The sequence below is a fragment of the Panthera pardus genome, unplaced genomic scaffold, assembly GCF_024362965.1.
Source record: "Panthera pardus isolate Hobbes unplaced genomic scaffold, ASM2436296v1 HiC_scaffold_15, whole genome shotgun sequence".
Lineage (NCBI taxonomy): Eukaryota > Metazoa > Chordata > Mammalia > Carnivora > Felidae > Panthera > Panthera pardus.
This window is the reverse complement of record NW_026526710.1, coordinates 72,938,344-72,958,745: the sequence shown is the minus strand read 5'-3', so window position 1 is coordinate 72,958,745 and position 20,402 is coordinate 72,938,344. Positions and strand designations below refer to the sequence as shown.

General features: G+C 38.3%; 1 pseudogene; it reads right to left on the bottom strand.

Annotated features, from left to right (window-relative positions):
• Nucleotides 1-15,264, bottom strand: part of LOC109275589 (glutamate decarboxylase 1-like) — a 66,875-nt pseudogene extending 51,611 nt beyond the window's left edge.
• Between the last annotated feature and the right edge of the window lie 5,138 nt (nt 15,265-20,402).

Genomic DNA, 20,402 nt, shown 5'->3' with positions numbered 1-20,402 from the left:
GACCCTCCACCTTAGAAGAATGTCAACATTTGTGTACAACTTGCATAAGAATGTTCACCAAAGCATTGACACATACAGGAAAAAAATATATCCATATCTATATATCACTATCCAAACACTATCCATGGAAAAGGGGATAAATAATATTGGTATCTTAATTTAATATATAGATAAAATTAACTGGAGCTCCAAGTATCAAATTAATAAATCTTTTGCAAAATAAGTACACATTGCTTAGTTTTCATACATTTGTTATAAAAGGGTTAAAGAAAGAGTCGGCATGAGAATTATACACAACAAATTCAAGGCAGTGCAGAATGACAGATTGGGAATGGAGAGAAACATATGGGGGGTAGCAACAAACTTGGAAACACTTTAGTTTTCAGGATGAAAGAGCAGAGGCAGGGAAATGAGCCAGTGAAGGAGAAAACAGGTTAACAGGTGTTAACAGGTGTTTGTTTAATCATTTTGTTTCTTAGCTTACATTTGTGTTACACATATCCCCTTAGTGTATCAGATATTGTATGTCAAACTTGTGAAAAGACATTAAACAAACAGGATGGATGTTAAGACTAGCAGTGGATACATGGATGTTTCTTATAGTCTGTATTTTTCCATACATTTGAAGCAGTCTGTAATTTTAAAATTACTTTCCTCAAGTGAATATACATGAATATGAGGCCACAAAATTTAGACAGAGCCTCTTTCCCAGAATTTAAACACTAATGGTGGAAATCCTGTGGATTTATGGTGAAAATGTCAATCCCGTATGCCCTGAGATTTTGTTATACTGCAAAGGAGGAAAAAACAAACCAACAAACCAAAAGTATATACCACTCAGTTATTAGAACCACTATGTAAATATACATAGTGTACTCAATACAAGTTTATTGTAAGAAGAGAATTAAATATTCAGAACAATCCCTCCATTTCCTCAACAGTCTTTGGATGTTGACTTTCCAGGTCATACTATATTTCTGTAGACACTTGTAGGAGGTTTTAATTCAAAATAGCCTCCATATTAATATTAACCATAAAGTGGGTCATGGTCAGTTTGGCTTAGGAGGGGAACAATCAACCTTCCACAGTTCCCTGCAAACCAAGAATATTAAAGCTTCTGGAGACTGATCTTGTCAGACATGTGAGTCAGAAGGAAACAAACTGAGGACACTGTGGAAGGATGGAAAATTATGAACCAATTCCATATTCAGTTCTAGAATTCTTATTCTATATTCTCCCAAGTTCTGAAGATGCTAATCCTAAACAAATTGATTCATGAGAGTCAGGATTAAACTTATAGATAGGATTTTAAAAGTTGTGATGGAACATTCTCCTGATTACTGTGAATGGCACCAAATGAAACTGAGCTGGAATCTGCAATGAGATCATTAAATGGAAACATGTCTTCAATTTATCAGATGTATTACAGAACAAGATGAAAAGAAATTGATAGGGAAAACACTCTGTTCTCAAAAACGGTTAAAGGAAATAGTCTGTTATTACAATGCGAAATCAATGAATTCTCTTCCTCTTTACCTTATGTCATTATCTTTTAAAAAAATAAAGGTGGGGGCACCTGGGTGGCTCAGTCAGTTAAGTGTCCGACTTCAGCTCAGGTCTTGATCTCATGTTCATGAGTTCAAGCCCCGAGCCTGCTTTGGATTCTGTGTCTCCCTCTCTCTCTGCCCCTCCCCTATTCTCTCTCTCTCTCTCTCTCTCTCTCTCTCTCTCTCTCTCAAAAATAAACAGTAAAAACTTTTTTTTTAATTTAGGTGGACTTGTCTTCCTGTTTAATTTCACATTGGAACTCTTGGGATCTGAGAGCACTGATTGTAAAATTGCTTCCAATCTACTATTACGACCATTCTTTTGCAACCAAAAAATATGGAATTTTTGTTTGTTTTTACTTTTGTCATCCTGCAATTATTGTTCTGTCTTATCGTCCACATCCTCCCACTGGAAAGCTTTCCTACTCTGGTACTATCCTGTTGACAAACTTCCTGAGCAAATTTCTCACTTTGACAGAAAGCAGTGATCAGCACTTCAGATGAGAAACTGACCTGGAGTTTATGCAAAGTGGAGCAGTTATTTTCCTCCTAACAAGCTATAGATTTGCAAAAAACAGTGATTTGCTTTTTGATTTCCCAAAATCTTCAAGTAAATAACATAAAATATATAGAATTCTTTGCTGCTACTGTAAACCAGAGGCACTGTAATCAGTGAAATGGTGAAAGTTACATTTACACTGATTTTCTTTGATTACCTCCCTCACGCAATCATGGAATCTGGACTTTCCCACCCATATTACTTTTAGATTAATTGTGGCTTTTATTGACAGCCAAGTTTTATTATAAAACATACAAAATAATTGTAATAAATATTATTTAAGTGATTGTGCTGTACTTTTTCCCTTATATTTTGGAGAGATAAATTTCTATATATGGATAGTATTTTATGTACACATGGGATAAAGTTGTAATTTATTCTAGAAGAGCACTCATCAGCGTGAGTTTATTCTAGCTTAGTTTTCACCAGTCTGGCATAGTGTCCCCATCAGTTTGCCCTCCCTGCTATGTTTAAAACTGAATCATCTTGAAGTTTTTTTTTTTTAATGTATTTAAACAGTCACATAAGGATTAGTGATTTCTCTCTGGAGAAAAACCATTGGGGGGGGGGAAATCTTCTCTATTTAGAGCAGATGTGAATTATGTCTAAGCAGTTAAACACTTCCCTGTGTTTTTATTCATATTATTCCATTGGCCTGGAATACTCTCTCCCTTTTACATATTGAGCCAACTTACTCATATCCAAAAGCATAATCGTGTCACGTTTGTGAAGATTCCCGACCTCTCTCACAGTTAACTTGTATCTTCCCCACTTCTCCCAAGAGACTTTTGAACCACTACGATCGCATAACTGATTGAGTCAAGCCAAACAAAAAGCATAAACCAAGTAATATCTCTAACCAGACTATGATCTTTCCAGGGTTAGGAATGGTGCTTATTTTATTCTGTATTTCATGCCTCTAGTGTATGCCTTGCACATAGTAAGTGTTCAACTAAGAGTCTTTCAAAATGAATAAAAAAATGATCTTAGCCTCAGAACTGAATCTCTGACAGTGAGAATCTCGTCCCTTCAAAGAAGCTGTTAGGAGGATCCCTATGTCATCCTATTTTTATTGAGATGAGTCTTACCTGGCTTTCTCCATCTATCCCAAGGCAAACTTCCCCTCTGCTCAAACTGGCCACCATAATGCAAATGTGGATGTGTCCAGACTGATCTGGCCCTAAATCCTAAACGCATGTTTTAAAACTAACATTGGCCCTCAAAAGCTACTTAACTCTGAGGCTCAGATTCCACCTGTGTCTATCTCCACAGTCAGATCTGCAGTACCCTTGTGCCTAAGGAAGGCAGAAGAAAGGTGTCCAAGAAAAGGCAAGGAGGAGTGCCTGGGTGGCTCAGTTGGTTAAGCATCCGACTTAGTCTCAGGTCATGATCTCATGGTTCATGAGTCTGAGCCCCGCGGTGCGCTCTGCGCTGACAGCTCAGAGCCTGGAGCCTGGTTCGGATTCTGGGTCTCCCTCTCTCTCTGCCCCTCCCCCACTCATGCTCTGTCTCTCTCCATCTCTCAAAAAAAAAAAAAATAAATAAACAAACATTAAAAGAAAAGACAAAGAGGAAGGGATTTGAAAGAAGGTGGAAAATATGATGCTCTTTGAGAATGATCAGAGTTACAAGCTGCTTGGTTTTTCCTGTGTAAATTCAATACAGTGTAGCTCACTTTCTATTTAAAAAAAAAAGAATGACACTCTTTGAGATAGAAAGACTGGAATGAGCATGAACGTGTACAATTTATTTATTCCATTTCAAATCATCAAAATAATTTATTTCCTCTTTTTCACTGTAGAGTAGCTGAAGCAGGAGGGGAGCTGCTGAAGCAATAGATTGAGGAAGGATCCATAATTCATTCCAGAGTTTTGTGGATTTATATCACATGTAAAGCAGTGGTGAGTAATAGGTGAAGATAGTAGGAGTGATGAATAATCAGGGTGAGTTGTTTATTTTTTTTTATCTCAGGACATTTTAGCTATACTTTTGGAAAATAAAGGCTTTTCTTTTTTTACAGAATGCATCATTTGACATTTGAATATTTAATAAGTTCACCTGTTACTTCTCTTGCTTTAAAGGATATGAACTTTAGCAGACTTTAATAATAGTGCAGTACTAATTTATGGCAGAGGGAACTGATAAACATTTTAAACCGCATGAACTTAAAACAGACCTTTATAACCCGGACATAATTGTGATCACTCTTCAGTTCTCATTTGATATACTTTGGAGCCCTTGTCGGTGAGGTTCACCCCCACACACCATTCTTTTCTTTTCCAGACATTTCTCCCAAAATTATTTTTCTGCCCTCCACTTCTAGCTGCAATCTATTTTTAGCAACAATTTCGTTTTATTATGAACGTTTTAACCCTTGGTTCTATTCCTTCAAAATAAGTATTATATTCTTTTACCCAAGGGCAACATCTTTCAAAGCATCCTAACATACTGAGAAAACACGCTTCATATCATAAATGAACCATACCTGGTATAAAAGCGTGTCCTGGGTGATTGTATTGACCTCTATGAAAGAACAAGCAACTTTTTAATATAGAAAGTTTAGTGATGTCTGGAGAAGACAAAAAACTGATATATTTAGCTAACAATAAAAGTTAGAAGAAATATCATCCTTCAGTTTTTATTTTTCAAATTAATCCTAAATCCTGAGATCTCTCGGCCCTCAACACTTTTGTCACTACCTTTCATTAACTTCTTTCCATTTTCTGTCCCTTCCCCAGACAGCATAGGCCCCAGGGGCTCATGACTTCATTTCTTGCCTATGGTCTCAACTTCTTGTTATTGTTTTCTAGCCTCTCCCACTCAGCAAATCTTCCTCAAAAGTTTACCTCGACCGCTACCATACTTCCTCTCCCAAAAATGATACAAGCCTTCAGGCTCCAATTTCTCTAGAAGCATAAATTCATCTTCATTTATCTACTTTTCAATCATTATTATCTAAAGCAATATCTCTCCTCTATGGCTCATCGTCCTCTGCATCATGTTCCAGCCGATGTTCTTTAGGGACCTCATTCCCTCATGAGTCCCCTATTTGTCTTATGACTTCAACTTCTTCCCCTTTACTGGAAACAGAGTTCCAACGGAAAGTGTTGTGGGTTGAATTGTGTCCCCATAAAACTCATGTTGAAGTTCTAACCCCTGTTAGAATTGAATTTGGAAGTAGGTCTTTAAAGAGGTGATTAAATTAAAATAGGATCACTAGGGTGGATCTTAATCCAGTATGATTGGTGTCCTTATAAGAAGATTAGGACACAAAAACACATAGAGAAACAGCAAAGACCCAGAGAAACACTGTCATTTATAAGTCAAGGAGAGGGGTCTCAGAAGAAACAAATTTTATCCATATCTTGGTCTCAGACTTCTAGCGTCTAGAACTGATAGAAAATAAATTTCTACTCTTAGGCTACTCAGTCTATGATAATAGACTAATATAGATTTCACTGGGCTCTATAGAAATGCAAAGGTTTTCCAACTTCAAAAACTCCTCTATTTTGAACCACTTTTATCACACAATGTCTTTCTTCTCCTTAAGAGTGATTCTCCTTGACTTGTAGATCATTCTACTTATATTTTCAAATAATTTGAATCCAATATTCAAAGTGGAATATAGGCATACCTCATTATTTTGCATTTAGCTTTACTGCACTTTGCAGATAATGCATTATTCTTTTTTTTACCAATTGAGGGTTCAAGACTTCAGTGCAGGTAGCACCACAGATGTGGTGGGAATAGCAAGAGAACTAGAATTGGAACTAGAGCCTGAAGATGGGACTGAACTGTTGCCATCTCATGATAAAACTTGGACAGAGGAGGAGTTGCTTCTTATGGATGAGGCAAAAAAGTGGTTTCTGGAAATGGCACCTACTCCTGGTGAAGACTGCTGAAACGACAACAAAGATTTAGAATCTTACATAATCTTAGTTGATAAAGCAGCCGCAGGGGTTGAGATTGACTCCGATTTTGAAAGAAGGCAGCTGTGAGTCAAATGCTATCAACAGCATCACATGCAATAGAGAAATCATTCATGAAAGGAAGAGTCAATCAATGTAGCAAACGTCACTGTTGCCTTATTTTAAGAAATTGCCACGGTCACTCCAACCTTCAGCAACTACCACCCCGATCAGTCAGCAGCCCTCCGCCACCACCAGCAGAAACATTATGACTTGCTGAAATCTCGGATGATGCTTAGCATTTTTTAGCAATAAAGTATTTTGTAATTAAGGTATGCACATTGTTTTTTAGACATAATACTACTGCACGTGTAATTGACTGTAGTATAGTGGAAACAGATTTTCTATCTGCATTGGGAAACCAACAAATTCATGTGACACACTTTCTTGTTGTATGTGCTTTATTGTGATGCTCTAAACAAAACCCACAATATCTCTGAGGGAAGCCTGTAGTTAGAAAAGCAATAAATATTAAGTAGTATGGGAACGGGGAGAGAGAATGGCCTACCCTGCTTGCGAGAGCTGGAAAAGCTTTCACAGGGATGGGTAACAACAGAAGAGTATTTCAAGCAAAGGAGACTGGATCAAAACATACGGAGGTTTGAAGGCCCTAGTTACGAAGAAATCATGGAGACACCAGTGTGATAAGTGCACTTGTTTGGAGATGGGAATGTGGATTGAGCTATTTGCATGCTTTTGGCTCTAAGACATACCTTGCCCCGTGTATTCAGTTACAGAAGCTTGTCTGCATGGGGAGCGGGCACATGTAATACCCCCTTGTCATTTAAACTCTTCTATCTACAGGACCCAGCCTGCAAATTTCAGCTAGTGGTCTCTAATTCCTCTGATTCAAGAGCCTTCATTTCCCTTTGACTTTGACTCGCTCCCTCCCTGCTGTACAGTGGGATGTCCAGCAGGCTGTTTGTTAGAGCCAAAGTAATCATTTTTCTTACCATGAGAACAGAGAAGAAGACCAAAGCTGAAAGGACCTCTAACACACACACACACACACACACACACACACACACACACACACACACAGCAGAGAGAAAGCCAGTGAGTGCCTGGAAGGCCAGAGAGTTAGAACTTAACTATTTTATCTTCAAATTATGGCCAACGCTAAAAATACACAGGTATTTATCTTAAGTTTTTCCTCATCAAAAGGATGAATGTTGAGGTGGAGTTTAATTCTCAGAGTGGCTACTGTTAGATGAAAGGTCAGAAGACTTGCTTTATTCTAAAAGGCAATTGTCCTTAGGCAGTCTCTCAGAACTCAGAAGGTTAGCAGCCCTAAAGGACATTGTTCTATGTTGAATATAATGAGATCCATGCTTTGTGCTCTGGGATAATAATAGGGAATATTCTTAAATTTGACTGGCTGATGGGGCATGAAATTCAATTATTGTTCATTCAAGTATTGTTTGAACTATACAAGTTTGTTCTTTTGTAAAATTTAACAAATGGAAAGGAAATAAAGTGTCTTCCAGTTGAGAGATATAATTGACATTATTATCCTGTGATTATAATTAGCCTTATATTCCATTACTTTCTGAAGCCCAATCTCAGAAAAAAAGAGAGAGAGAGAGAGAGAATAATAGAACAGAATAAACTTGAAACACTTTGACGAGATCATCTACATCAACTTCATCAAGTTTTTCAGCTTAAAATTTTATAGCAAATATCTTTAGTATAAATATGTTAGAAATACATTTGGTCATGAGATCAAGTCTCATTGAATTATTCTGTCAAAGTTAGAGTATCTCTTCTGAAATACGTCAAATAATGCATGATTTTCTCTTACACCAGAAGCTGCCTTCTTGTTAGTTTCTCTAGTATCCAAATCACTTCATCCTCTGTGCAGAAGTGAAAATGCTGAATCAATCTTCCCTTGGAAACTTTCAATTTCCACATGATGGATTACAGCTATTTTGGAGAACAGCTACAATGTTTTTTATCAGCCTAGAAAAATATAGACTAAATTATTGGTTTTCATGAGGGATTGTAGTTTGATTTTTATAAACCTTCAGTTTCAACATGTATTAAAAATGTAAGTGCCTTTGGCTTTATGAGGTAAACCGTGGATCGTTTTACAACGAAAGTTGCAAATTTGCACTTGTAAATCGCCATTTGTTTTACTTAGAAACTTTGCTGACATCAAGCACAATGTCTACAGGTGAGCAGTAGAACCTTCCTTACAACCTTATCAGTGGGCAGGTGTGGTTAACATCAAATAATGTCAATTTGGTTTTTACACTCAAACATTCTTTTAAAAAATAACAGACTATTTTGAAACTAAATACGAGATAATTAAAGCAAGAATGAATAGTAGATATTTGATTATTTACTTAGATTATCTAAATTTACCAACTTTACCTATGGTATGTTATCAGACTTTAGTTAAAACACACTAATTTTGGGGTGCCTGGGTGGCTCAGTCAGTTAGGCGTCCGACTTCAGCTCAGGTCGTGATCTCATGGTTTGTGAGTTCAAGCCCCACATCTGGCTCCGTGCTGACAGCTCAGAGCCTGGAGCCTGCTTCAGATTCTGTGTCTCCCTCTCTCTGCCCCTCCCCTACTAGCACTCTATCTCTCTCTCTCTCTCTCTCTCAAAAATAAATAAACATTAAAAAATTTTAAAAAACACACTAATTTAATACAAATCAAAGACCTGAGGTAAACCATTTATATGTGGTTCTAATAATCCAGTTAAGAATTATTTCACACCCCCAAAAAGGATAATTGAAAGATTGCTAAAATATTTGAATTCCAAACTTTTATAAAATCCATGGGAGATATCAAATTCTTTATGCATTATCTCCTCCTACCCCCACTTGGGCCTTTCAGATCAATCACAATTAGAAATTTTATCTCGAAACCAGTCGCTATGCAAATAAAACTTGACCAAATGGTATTTTAGCAGTTCAGAACCTTCACTGTATAGATCCAACTGCTCTGATGATCATGCATTAAGCCTCACACAAAACATCTTGCTGAAATAAGCCAGTGTCCTTGCTACTATCAGTCAAGATCAAGTTGTTACAACTGGAAGATAGTTTTGCAAACTGCACCTTCTACATCGCCTTTCAACTCCTTCCACCCAACAACATGGATACTTATCAACTGAAAAGCTAAAAACAGGTTGTTGTGGGTTGTTTTTTTTTTTAATGAGTGAACTATCAGATCGAAAATTAAAATCACTTTCCCTCAATCTACCAGAGATTAGAACTAAATAGTAAGTTGAAATGCCACATCCAAAAAAAGAGTCTGATTGTTATTGTTTGTTTGTTTGTTTGTTTACATCCTCATTTCAAATTTACGAACTTCTGAAAATCCAGCTCCATTAGTTCTTAGCAGTGACAAACTTAATAATCTTTTTTATTTGGGTACAGTTGACACAGCATGTAACATTAGTTTCAGGTAACATGAGTACAAGTAGTGATTCAACTTCTCTATCCTGTGCTGCGCTCACAAGTGTTGCTAACATCTGTCATCATACAATGTTACTGCGATATCATTGACTGCATTCCTTACGCTGTGCCTTTTATTCCCGAGACATTCATTCCACAGCAGTGACATATTTTAGAGATCATATCGTTAAAGAAAGAAATTCCAAGATCTCTCATAGTTCAGATACGCCTTTGGAAAAACCTTAAGTAATAGGCAAATATGTCCGGCTATGCCGGACATCTGTCCTTTCTTAGAAAACCGCTGAAGATACTGCTATTTTAAAAGAAAATATTGAGAATATGTATTTTGGATTAAAGCCTACATAACTGAAATTTTCTTATTATTCTTCGTATAGAGGACAGAAATCATAAATCCAAGACTAGAGTTTTGTTCCCTTGATCATTAGGTGTTGTTTTCGAACTCTAGAATTCTGTACAGAGAACGGGGCATAGAGGGCACTGTTGTACTTACAATCAGACCTGGGAAGCCCATGCAGGATGAAATTCAAGGAATTAATTGAGCAGGAGCAGCTCCTTTCACTTTGTTTACCAGAACAAAAAACAAAAGTATTTTTAACTACTTGGTAGTCAAATTATGCTTTTACTTCTTCCAGTGTATTCAGAAAATCAGATTGCTGTATTACTTATACAGGAATTTTCTGACAACACAGCGAAATCGTTGGCAACATTATTAATTAAATGAGGTGGTGAGATTTATCCTGAGGCAGTTGGTACTGGATTTCAATTCTGGGGAAGATACGTACTAGCTCAGAAAAGTCAAATTGAGGGAGAAGCAAATATGATTGGTCCAGGATTCCCACAGTGAGATAAATCCTTTTTTTATCCATACCCAGTAAAATCTTCAGTTTGTTCATAACATTCATTTTGTGATGTAGGTGCTAGAAATGTAATCTCCCCCCAACCCCGCTTTGATGGAGATGAATGTGCTTTATCCCATTCCCCTTTTTTTTTTTTAATTTTTTTTTAACATTTATTTATTATTGAGAGACAGAGACAGAGAGAGACAGAGCATGAGCATGGGAGGGGCAGAGAGGAGGAGACACAGAATCTGAAGCAGGCTCCAGGCTCTGAGCTGTCACACAGAGCCCAATGCGGGGCTTGAACTCACAAACTGGGAGGTTATGACCTGAGTCGAAGTTGGATGCTCAACTGACTGAACCCCCCATTCCCTTTCCTTACTTCAAAATCCTGCCAAACCATTAATATTCACCAAATATTTCATCTTAATTCCCAAGTTTTTTGGTACCTGTGGTGTACAAATTCTCTTTTTGCACACATTCTCTTTATTTCTCTCTCACAAAGCATGTCTATTGTGGTTTACAGTTATTTGTGAATTTATCACCCTCTCACTAGGCTCCTGAGAGCCACCCTCGCACGGCCTCAGTCTAGAGACTCCAGAACCAAAATCTGCAATTGGTCCTTCTTGGGCTTAGGTAAGAGCCCTTCTCAACCGAAGGCCCAGGCAGGGCCCGTGTTTGCTGAAGGGGAACAGAATTTGACCATCTTCCATTTTCAGCACCCCTGACTCTCCCCTTGTGATCGCAGCCAGAGGCTTCTCTTTCCTCTCCCATTAGGTGAGTGCTCTCACTTTGGGATTTTACCTGGGGTGGTCCTCCTTATGTAAAGCAAATAGATCATTTTTCATTTCAACACTCTGAGAATGGAAAGGATATTATTAAACATTACCATAGGAATAAATCAGAACTGCCCTGGGCAATGGGATGTAAGTTCATCCCATCTTAATGTGAAACTATAAATCTTAAATACAACCTTATCGGCCTTCACAAATGATGTCTTAGAATCGGTGGAAGAGGAAGGCTCAGGAGGCAGACAGAACTGGGTTCCTACCTTACCTCTACTACTCACAACCCGTGTGATAACTGGAAACTGTGCTCGGGGGGGTTTTCCCGTCTCCCAAATATGGATGAGGCCACCCTGTCTAGGTCGCTGTGAAGTCTAACTTCACATGGGAATGTGTCTGGTGCATAAATAACAGTCATAAAATAAGATTTTGTGCCCTTTCCTGTTTTCCTTTTCCTGCCACAATTTTTACCTCCAATTAAACAGATTTTTCTTTCTCGGTGTTATCCATATTTACGATTTTAGGAAAACAGGCTAGTACCTGGCCCTGTGCACTCAAATGTATATAATTACTATGGTTATATTTCTATTCTGCAGATACTTTTAGATTGTCAAAGGAGAGATTGTTCTTGTTCATGTCTATTCTGGTATTAATAGTCAAAACGAAGCTTCTCTGTTCTTTCACTCTTTGTACTAAGGAGTATTTGTAGGTAAGAATGTCTACAGACTCAATGCCTTTTCACTTTACACAATCTATAAAGGTGTTTATTATGAATTTTTCTAGTGGCAGGAAATGAGACACAGCCCAAGTTTCCATCAGTTTGGAATTGGTTAAATAATTAGTAGTAGTTTCATATTACTGAATATTATGTAGTTTTTTAAAAGGCATGACTTAAAAAATACATCATGTGCAGCACTCTGATTATTACATATACATGTCTGAAAGGACAAAATAAAGTTCACAGAAACAGTTAAACAGAAAAGTTTAACAGAAAAGTTAAACAGAAAGAAAAAGAAAATAAGTACATGTTCATGAAAATAGAGAAAATCTTGCAGATATTAATTAAACAGTTAACTCCAATGAGATAGAATTAGAGATTACTATTTTTGTATATTTCCATATTTGCTGAATATGGAATTTCAAGTTACAGAAACAAGCATGTGTTACTTGTATAATTTTAAAAATTAAATGAACAAAAAGTCCATACGTAAAAACTGTATTTTATTTATAAAGTTTAATTTTCAATATAAAATCTTATAAATGCACTATTATCTGATTTTTACGTTTTCAAGTATTTTTTTCAATGTTTATTTACTTGTTTTTGAGAGAGAGAGAGTGTGTGAGTGGGGGAGAGGCAGAGAGAGAGGGAAACAGAGAATCTGAAGCAGGCTAATGCTGTTAGCTCAGCACAGAGCCCGATGCGGGGCTTGAACCCACAAACCATGGCATCATGCCCTGTCTGACACTTAACTGACTGAGCCACCCAGGCACCCCATTTTCAAGTATGTGTATTTAATTTCATCCATGTTGAATTAAACAATAAATTAAAAATATGGCAATTTAGCTTGCCTATTCAAAATTTGCCATTGAAAATTAAATTTATGTATTCTAAAAATTATAATATACATAACCTTAAAGCATTTATTTGGTATTATTTGAGATCCTATGTTTCATTTTTCCTCAATACTTTCTGCTTCAATATATTATTTAATTAAGCATTTTTAACACCTTATTCTAACAGATATTATAAATCAATTTTTATATGTATTTTTAAGTTTTCATTTAAATTCCAGTTGGTTAACATTCAGTGTAATATTAGTTCCAGGTATACAATATAGCGATTCAACACATCCATGCAACACCCCTGCTCATCACTAGAACTACCTTATGATGTAACAATTGCACTACTAGGTTATTTACAGAAACGATACAAAAATACTAGTTCAAAGGGATACATGCACCCTGATGTTGGTGGCAGCCTTTTCTACAATGGCCATATTATGAAAACAGCCCAAGTGTCGATCGACTGATGAATGGATAGATCGATTTTTTAAGAACACAAAAATGTACACATCTCATTGAACATAAGAAACTGAAAAAAAAAAAAAAAGATGATTTCTATTTTTTTTGTTTTCTTTTGTTCTTGGTCTTTCTCTTTCTTGTTTGTTAAATTTGCTTTATGTATTTCTTAAAATTTCTGGATATATAATTCTCCTTTTCTGAGGTGGATACTCATGATAACATATTGCACTCAGCACCTACAACTACTATAGAATCTTAAAAATTCCAGTTCAGACCAAAACATTAGAAAACAAAATCTTAAGTTCAAAATTAAATTAAAAAAATTATTTTCTCAACACAGAATATGATCCTGGGCCAAAAGTAAATTTCTACTTCAGTAGGTTGACTTTCTTGGCCCCTTCTCATTACCAGCTTCCCTCAAATCATATTTCCAACCTTAAGAATGCATTATTTTCAATTTGGGGAACAATAATTTGATATCACTTTTGTTAGTGAATCTAGTTAATACTAGGAATTTGTTAGTGGAATGTATTGCAGAAATAGCCAAGAAAATGGAGGCTGTTTGTATTGGCTTCAGCTACGTGCCTGGCACTAATTTAAGTATGTTTACATTCTAGAACCTTTAGTACTGATGGATTCCCAAAGTCAGGTATGAAAATGTAAGAGACTTAATTTTCCCAGCATAAATGTTCATTCCATCAAGAGTACTGACCAATTAAATTTCCCATCTCATAAACCTCTACTTTTCTCAATCTTCAAACCCAAGTGATAATTTCTTCCTTACATGAACTTCGTTCACCAGTCACAATGTCTTACAGTTTTTAATTTTCATGACTACTCCTTTATTATATTTCCAGAACTTTTAGAGATTTAAAAAAATCTTTTCATGGGGAGCCTGGGTGGCGCAGTCGGCTGAGCCTCTGACTTCGGCTCAGGTCATGATCTCACAGCTCTTGAGTTCAAGCCTCACATCGGGCTCTGTGCTGACAGCTCAGAGCCTGGAGCCTGCTTCAGATTCTGTATCTCTGTCTCTCTTCCCCTTCCCCACTCATGCTCGCTCTCTCTCTCTCTCTCTCTCTCAAAACCAAATAAACATTTAAAAAATTTAAAAAAAAAGTCTCTTTATGGCAAGTAGATCAGTTTGGACCTCCTTCCAACCTCAAAGGGGCAGTGACTTATTTTGTTTGGGAGAGATATAGCGTTTTCCTTTCCTGATCACAGGGATTCAATCAGCACTACTGGTCCAGGTGTCTTCTCTATCGTCGTGGGATTCCATAAAACATCTCAGCAGACCAAAGAACCCACTTTATGTAGCAAAGGAGGGGCAGCAGGAGCATACAACCAGGAGATCCCCCACTCTTATCACACACTACATCAGCCATCAGCTTCTAGCCTCTGAAAGCAAAGCAACAGCTTGTTGAAGGTCCGCCTGATGGGTAGCTAGGAGATTATACCCTGTGAGGATAAGGTGCTCTCCTTTGGGAAAACGTGTCCAACATAAATCAACACCCCTCTTATGATATTGTGTCACCAATAATTAGAATACACAAGTTCTGAAACACAGGTAGAAGCAGAAGGGCCAGATTATCATCCCTTCCAGTGAGCCATTTGGGGATGTCATACTTCCTACCCTGCAACTCTTTGCAGGTTCAGAAGTTCTACCTCCCAGACCGAGAATGCTTCAACCAAGGAACAACACAGCAAGATGCCATTCAACTACAGCTGCCCCCTGGTTCCTTCAGGCTTCTTGTGCCATGAAACCTGCAGGCAAAGAAAGGAGTCACTGCCCTGGCCGTGGTAATTGACCTTGATCATCACGTTCAGCTAAGTCTGTTGTGGCACAGTCGGGGGAGGGAATAGGTTTAACGCCTAGGTAATCCACTGTCCTCTCTAACCGGGCTCGATTTTGAGGGTTAAGAGAACAAACGCAGCATCTGGAGTCTGCTAAGAGCATTGTGGTCAGTGTCAGAGCCTTCAGCTGTGAGCACTTGGGCCACCGTATCAGGGAGGAAGACGTGCCCACTGTGGGTGAAAGGCACGTAGAATGGGAGAAGGGGGTAAGTGGCAGTTGCAGTCCCCAGACCAGTTTCAGTGCTTAGAGTAGCAGAACATTCTACCATCACTCTTGAGAGATTCCCAGCCACGAGACCAACCAGAATTCTAAAGAAGCTATTTCTGGATGGTGCAAACTTATTTTACAAAACACCCTGAGTGCAAGAGATGAACTGGAATGGACACTGTGGCACACCGCCCCCATCGGAAACACTAACTACCCCAGCTGCCGGGAGCCTTGGCAGCCGATGGCTTAGAGCTGAGTCACTTGCCTTTGGCCAGAGAAAACTTCCTCGCTTCGTGTTACAGACTTCCCAAGAAAACGGGCACAGGAAGCCCATCTCTAATGACTGATGGGTGCAGGGTTACGAAGTCCTAGCCCCGTTGCCTCAATTGGAGCAACCCGGAGTCCTCTTTGGCATTTGCTAAAGTCTTTGTTGTTATTGCACTACAATTAATCTTCTCCGTCCACCCAGTTCTCTTCCTTCGCTCCACAGAGGTTCCCCACTGTGCTCCCCAATAAACCTCCCACACTCAGATTTCTGTCTCATAACCAGTTTCCCAGGGAACTCATCCTCAGACAGTGTCTTCCTCTGATTAGTTAATTTTATGAAGTAACCGATGTGCATATATTACACACTCTGCCATATGGGTAATATACAAGAAATATGTGTTTTTTCTTCTCAAGGATGTATAAACTTTCTGGGTAGACAAACAGTATAATTGCAGCGTCCTATTAATAATCTCATGTGTTTATGTGCAAAGTGGGGCGGCGGGGGGGGAGGCGCACAGATCATACTAACATTACAGTCCTGAATAAGGCATTCTCGTTAGGTGGCTTGAATTCAAATTTCAAGTCCACCATTTAGTAGATGTATAAAACTTTTGACTTCTTTGTGGCTCAGATTCTTCGCTTATAAGTTAGAGGATGATAATACAACCTGCCTCTTAGGACTGTTGTGAAGAATAAACAAGTTAAAATATCTGAAGCAGTTAGAATGGTGCCTGGCATAGCATTAGTCAGGGATGTAGTAAGTGATTCAGAAGCGTTCATTATTACTGTTGTCAGTGTGACCTAAAGCAAACAGAGAAACCACCCACAAGGAAGGTTTCTGCTGTGATGTGAGTAACAGCCAGTAAATGTAACTTACAGTTCAAGAGGGCTTTATTACTTATAAAGTGCTTGCCTCCACGCTGCCTCATTGGATCTTATTAACAACTTGGAAAGGTTAATTTCAACTTCATTTTGCAAACTGTGAAACTAAAATTGAAAGGCATCAAGACTTCGAGCCCAATGTTATTTTTAATGATGTAGTAGGAGGGGAACAAAAGTGAAAGAATCAAGGAGAATAGCATTTAGGAAGGCAAAGCTATGCAAAGTGTGGGGGAAACAAGCCAGAAATTGCTTAGTGGGACATTAGTTTTATCACAAAAGTCGTGGTCAGACTGTAGACAGCCTTGGTGTGAGTGCTTAAAAAAACAACAACAACAACAAAGTAGAGCATCGGATGTTGTTCAGCAGGAGAGATAATAAAATTTGCATTTTAGGATAAACGTGTCAGAGTCAGAGATAACAGAAAGTTTAAAAGTGAAATAATTTGATGAGAATCCCAATTGGAATAAAAGAGTACAACATTTTAGTTTAGATTTCTCCCTTAAATTCTTCGGATACCTATTTGGACTTGCTGAATATACGTTTCTTCCTCTGCCAAGCGCAAACAATAATGATGCGTATAAATCATCTGGAGCTCTCTCATGAATGGTGGATGAGACAAAGCCTTGCATTGCTGCTCAGCCCATCCTTATCTTGGTTAAAATGATGGAATATGGCAAAGCTATTTTCATGAGCTTGTAGAAATTCTTATCTTCTCTTTACAAGAATTCCAATTTATGCCTCTTGGCATAGCATGAAATCATCTTCCATTTGCAAATTTAAAACAACTCTGTGTAATGAGATTAAATGGCTTCACAAATTTGTTCTTTCCCCTTTAGGTGAACCACAAATGAAAAAAGTAAAATCTGGGGCGCCTGGATGGCTCAGTCGGTTAAGCGGCCGACTTCGGCTCAGGTCATGATCTCGCGGTCCGTGAGTTCGAGCCCCGCGTCGGGCTCTGTGCTGACAGCTCAGAGCCTGGAGCCTGTTTCAGATTCTGTGTCTCCCTCTCTCTGACCCTCCCCCGTTCACGCTCTGTCTCTCTCTGTCTCAAAAATAAATAAATAAACGTTAAAAAAAAAATTTAAAAAAAAAAAAAAGTAAAATCTATGACTGATACTTTTACTTTAGACACGACAGGAAATACGGACAGGAAGAACGATTGCCCAACCTAACTGCATAAACATGCTTGAAAGTTGCATTAAGAAACTGAATCTCATTTAACAGAATCAGTTAACCTGACATCCAGAAGTGAGCTTGAGAGAGGTCCTTGGCTCAAATTACAGGGCCTCACTTGCCCCCCATGTGAGTTCCTGAGGGATGTATATTCCTGTGAAACAATGGCAAATAGAAGCAAAGTAACTTTGTGTTGTGTTCTCTGCTAACTGAGAAGAAAACCAGACATGAGTACAGACTGTGTTCAAAGACAAAGTCTTTAAAGACGGCCAATAATTCACAGGGATGTGGGAGAACCTACTTCCAGTACCCTGTAGAGTGCATGTCTCTACCTTAGAGAAACAGCCCCAAATCAGGGATTCTACTGCAGACCCATCAACAGCAACCCTCTTCCTCAGGGAAGGGAACCCTTGTTTGAGAATGGTTCAATAGGCAACTGCAAAAAAAAACAAAAAACAAACAAACAAAAAAAACCCGGTGACTTACAGTGTGAATTTGGGTCACTTAGAAAACTTCATTAACATCGCAGATTAATGTACTCCTTAAACATCATTCTGGAGATCTAATGAAATAATATGCCCATATTCACTCATTCACTCCTTCATTTGATAGAAAATTAGTGAATAATTATTTTGTGCTATTCACTATTCTAATTGTTGTGGGTATTGTTGTTTAAAAAAATTCCTTAGCGTTAGTTTATCAGCTATTGAATTACTAATAAATAGTACTCATTCTATAAATAGCAATGCTAATCACGAAGCTATTTATAATTGCCAGTTTATTTCCCTATAATGCTTATCCATGCATCCTAAAGACATAGACATTTTCTAGTAGATACAAAGTATAAAATGATGATCTTGACTTCATAAATTGAAAGCCACAGATGTAGAAAAGGGGTAAATTTGAAATTAAACCATACATACATTAATAACAGATAAATATTATTTTACACATTGCTATTTAATTTTTTTAAGTAAGCTCCTTGCCCAAAGTGGGGTTCGAACTTACAACCCTGAGACTGAGAATCCCATGTTCTACTGACAGAGCCAGCCAGGCATCCCCTAGAGATTGCTATTTTAATGTTTATTTATTTTTGAGAGAGAGTGAGCACACGTGATTGAGGGGCAGAGAGAGAAGGAGACACAGAATCTGAAACAGGCTCCAGGCTCTGAGCTGTTAGCACAGAGCCCGATGTGGGGCTCGAACCCACAAACTGCAAGATCATGACCTGAGCTAAAGTCAGACGCTTAACCAATTGAGCCACCCAGGCGCCCCTAGGCATTGCTATTTTAAAGACATTTTGTTTTTCAGTATTTTAGGCGAATTTTAAGACAATAAGAACTTCTTTTAGTCAATTCATTTAGATTTTAAACTGATTCCTCAGAGCTGCAAAAAAACAAAACAAAACAAAAAAAACCCACCACCCTTCTTCCAATTACATGTTTATTCTCCACTTTAAACTTTTTTTAAATTAACTTGTTTAATTTGAGAGAGAGGGAGGGAGAGAGAGAGATCACGAGCAGGGGAGGGGCAGAGAGAGAAGGAGAAAGAGAATTCCAAACAGGATTTGCACTGTCAGCACAGAGCCTGACATGGGGCTCAAACCCATGAGCCGCAAGATCATGACTTGAGCCAAAACCAAGAGTCGGCCACTCAACCAATAGCCACCCAGAGGCCCCTATTTTCTCCACTTTAAAGACGAGGTCCCGGGATGTAGCTATTTATGTAAATAAGTGATGGAACTTGGATTAAAATCCCAGTGCTTCATTCCAAAGCATTATAATGTCCGCATTTTTAAGGGGGAACATATATCAATATTCTTGTCCCATGGAAGTGTCATGAGAGAGAAAAGTTTACATACATAGGAATGAGTGGTCAGAATTTTTTTTTCCCTTAAAAAAAAATCTATGTTTATTTATTTTTGAGAGAGAGAGTCCAGGGGAGGGGCAGAGAGCAGAATCCAAAGCAGGCTCCAGGCTCCCAACTGTCAGCACAGAGCCCTATATGGGGCTCGAACTCACAAACCGCCAGATCATGACCTGAGCTGAAGTCGGACAGTTAACCTACTGAGCCACACAGGCGCCTGAGGGGTCAGAGCTGGGACTCATGAAGTCAGCCATTCACTCTTTTAAGCCACTCTGAACGCCTCAGTTGTTTACCCTTAAGGTAGGAGCACCCTGGAAGTTTAAAGAAATTGACAACTCCGTGAAAGTGTCCGTGATAACAAAAAGGCTTGCCTCTATAAACTTTACAATTATTTTTATAAGGAAAACATTCTGATGTTTGCGGGGACCTAAAAATCCATGAAGCGAACGAATGGGGCTGCACTCAGATTCTAACCATTTTTTCTCCACGGCTAATGGTTGGTGTGAGTGGGCATATTTGCAAATGGGGCACATCACCCTTTGGTGATGCGCTTGGATAAAGCAGGGGGAGAAGTCACAGGAACGATTTCATCACTCTAATGTGGTGAAACTGATGGCGGGCTCTAAGACTGACTTTCAGGGTACACCATGAGATGACACCTCACAAAGCCACATCCACAAAGCAGCAAATATATAGCATTTACACCGTTCTGAGAAATAGTGTGTCTGAGTGAATAGTGCAGTGCGTGAGGGTAATATTCTATTCTGAACACATCCCCTTTTGCTGACTGCCTGCTGACATTTTCATCTGCTGCTATGAATCCTGACTTCCGACACAATGTATGTGATAGATAGCATTATTTGAAATGTCCCCTGTATTTCTGGGTACATGATTTATTGGTAGCTTTATGTCAGTGACAAAATGGACTTTAGCTCACCCCCACTGAAGTATATAGTGGAGACCTCATAGATAAGTTGCTTATTTTTTATTGACTTACAAGAATCTTCGGTT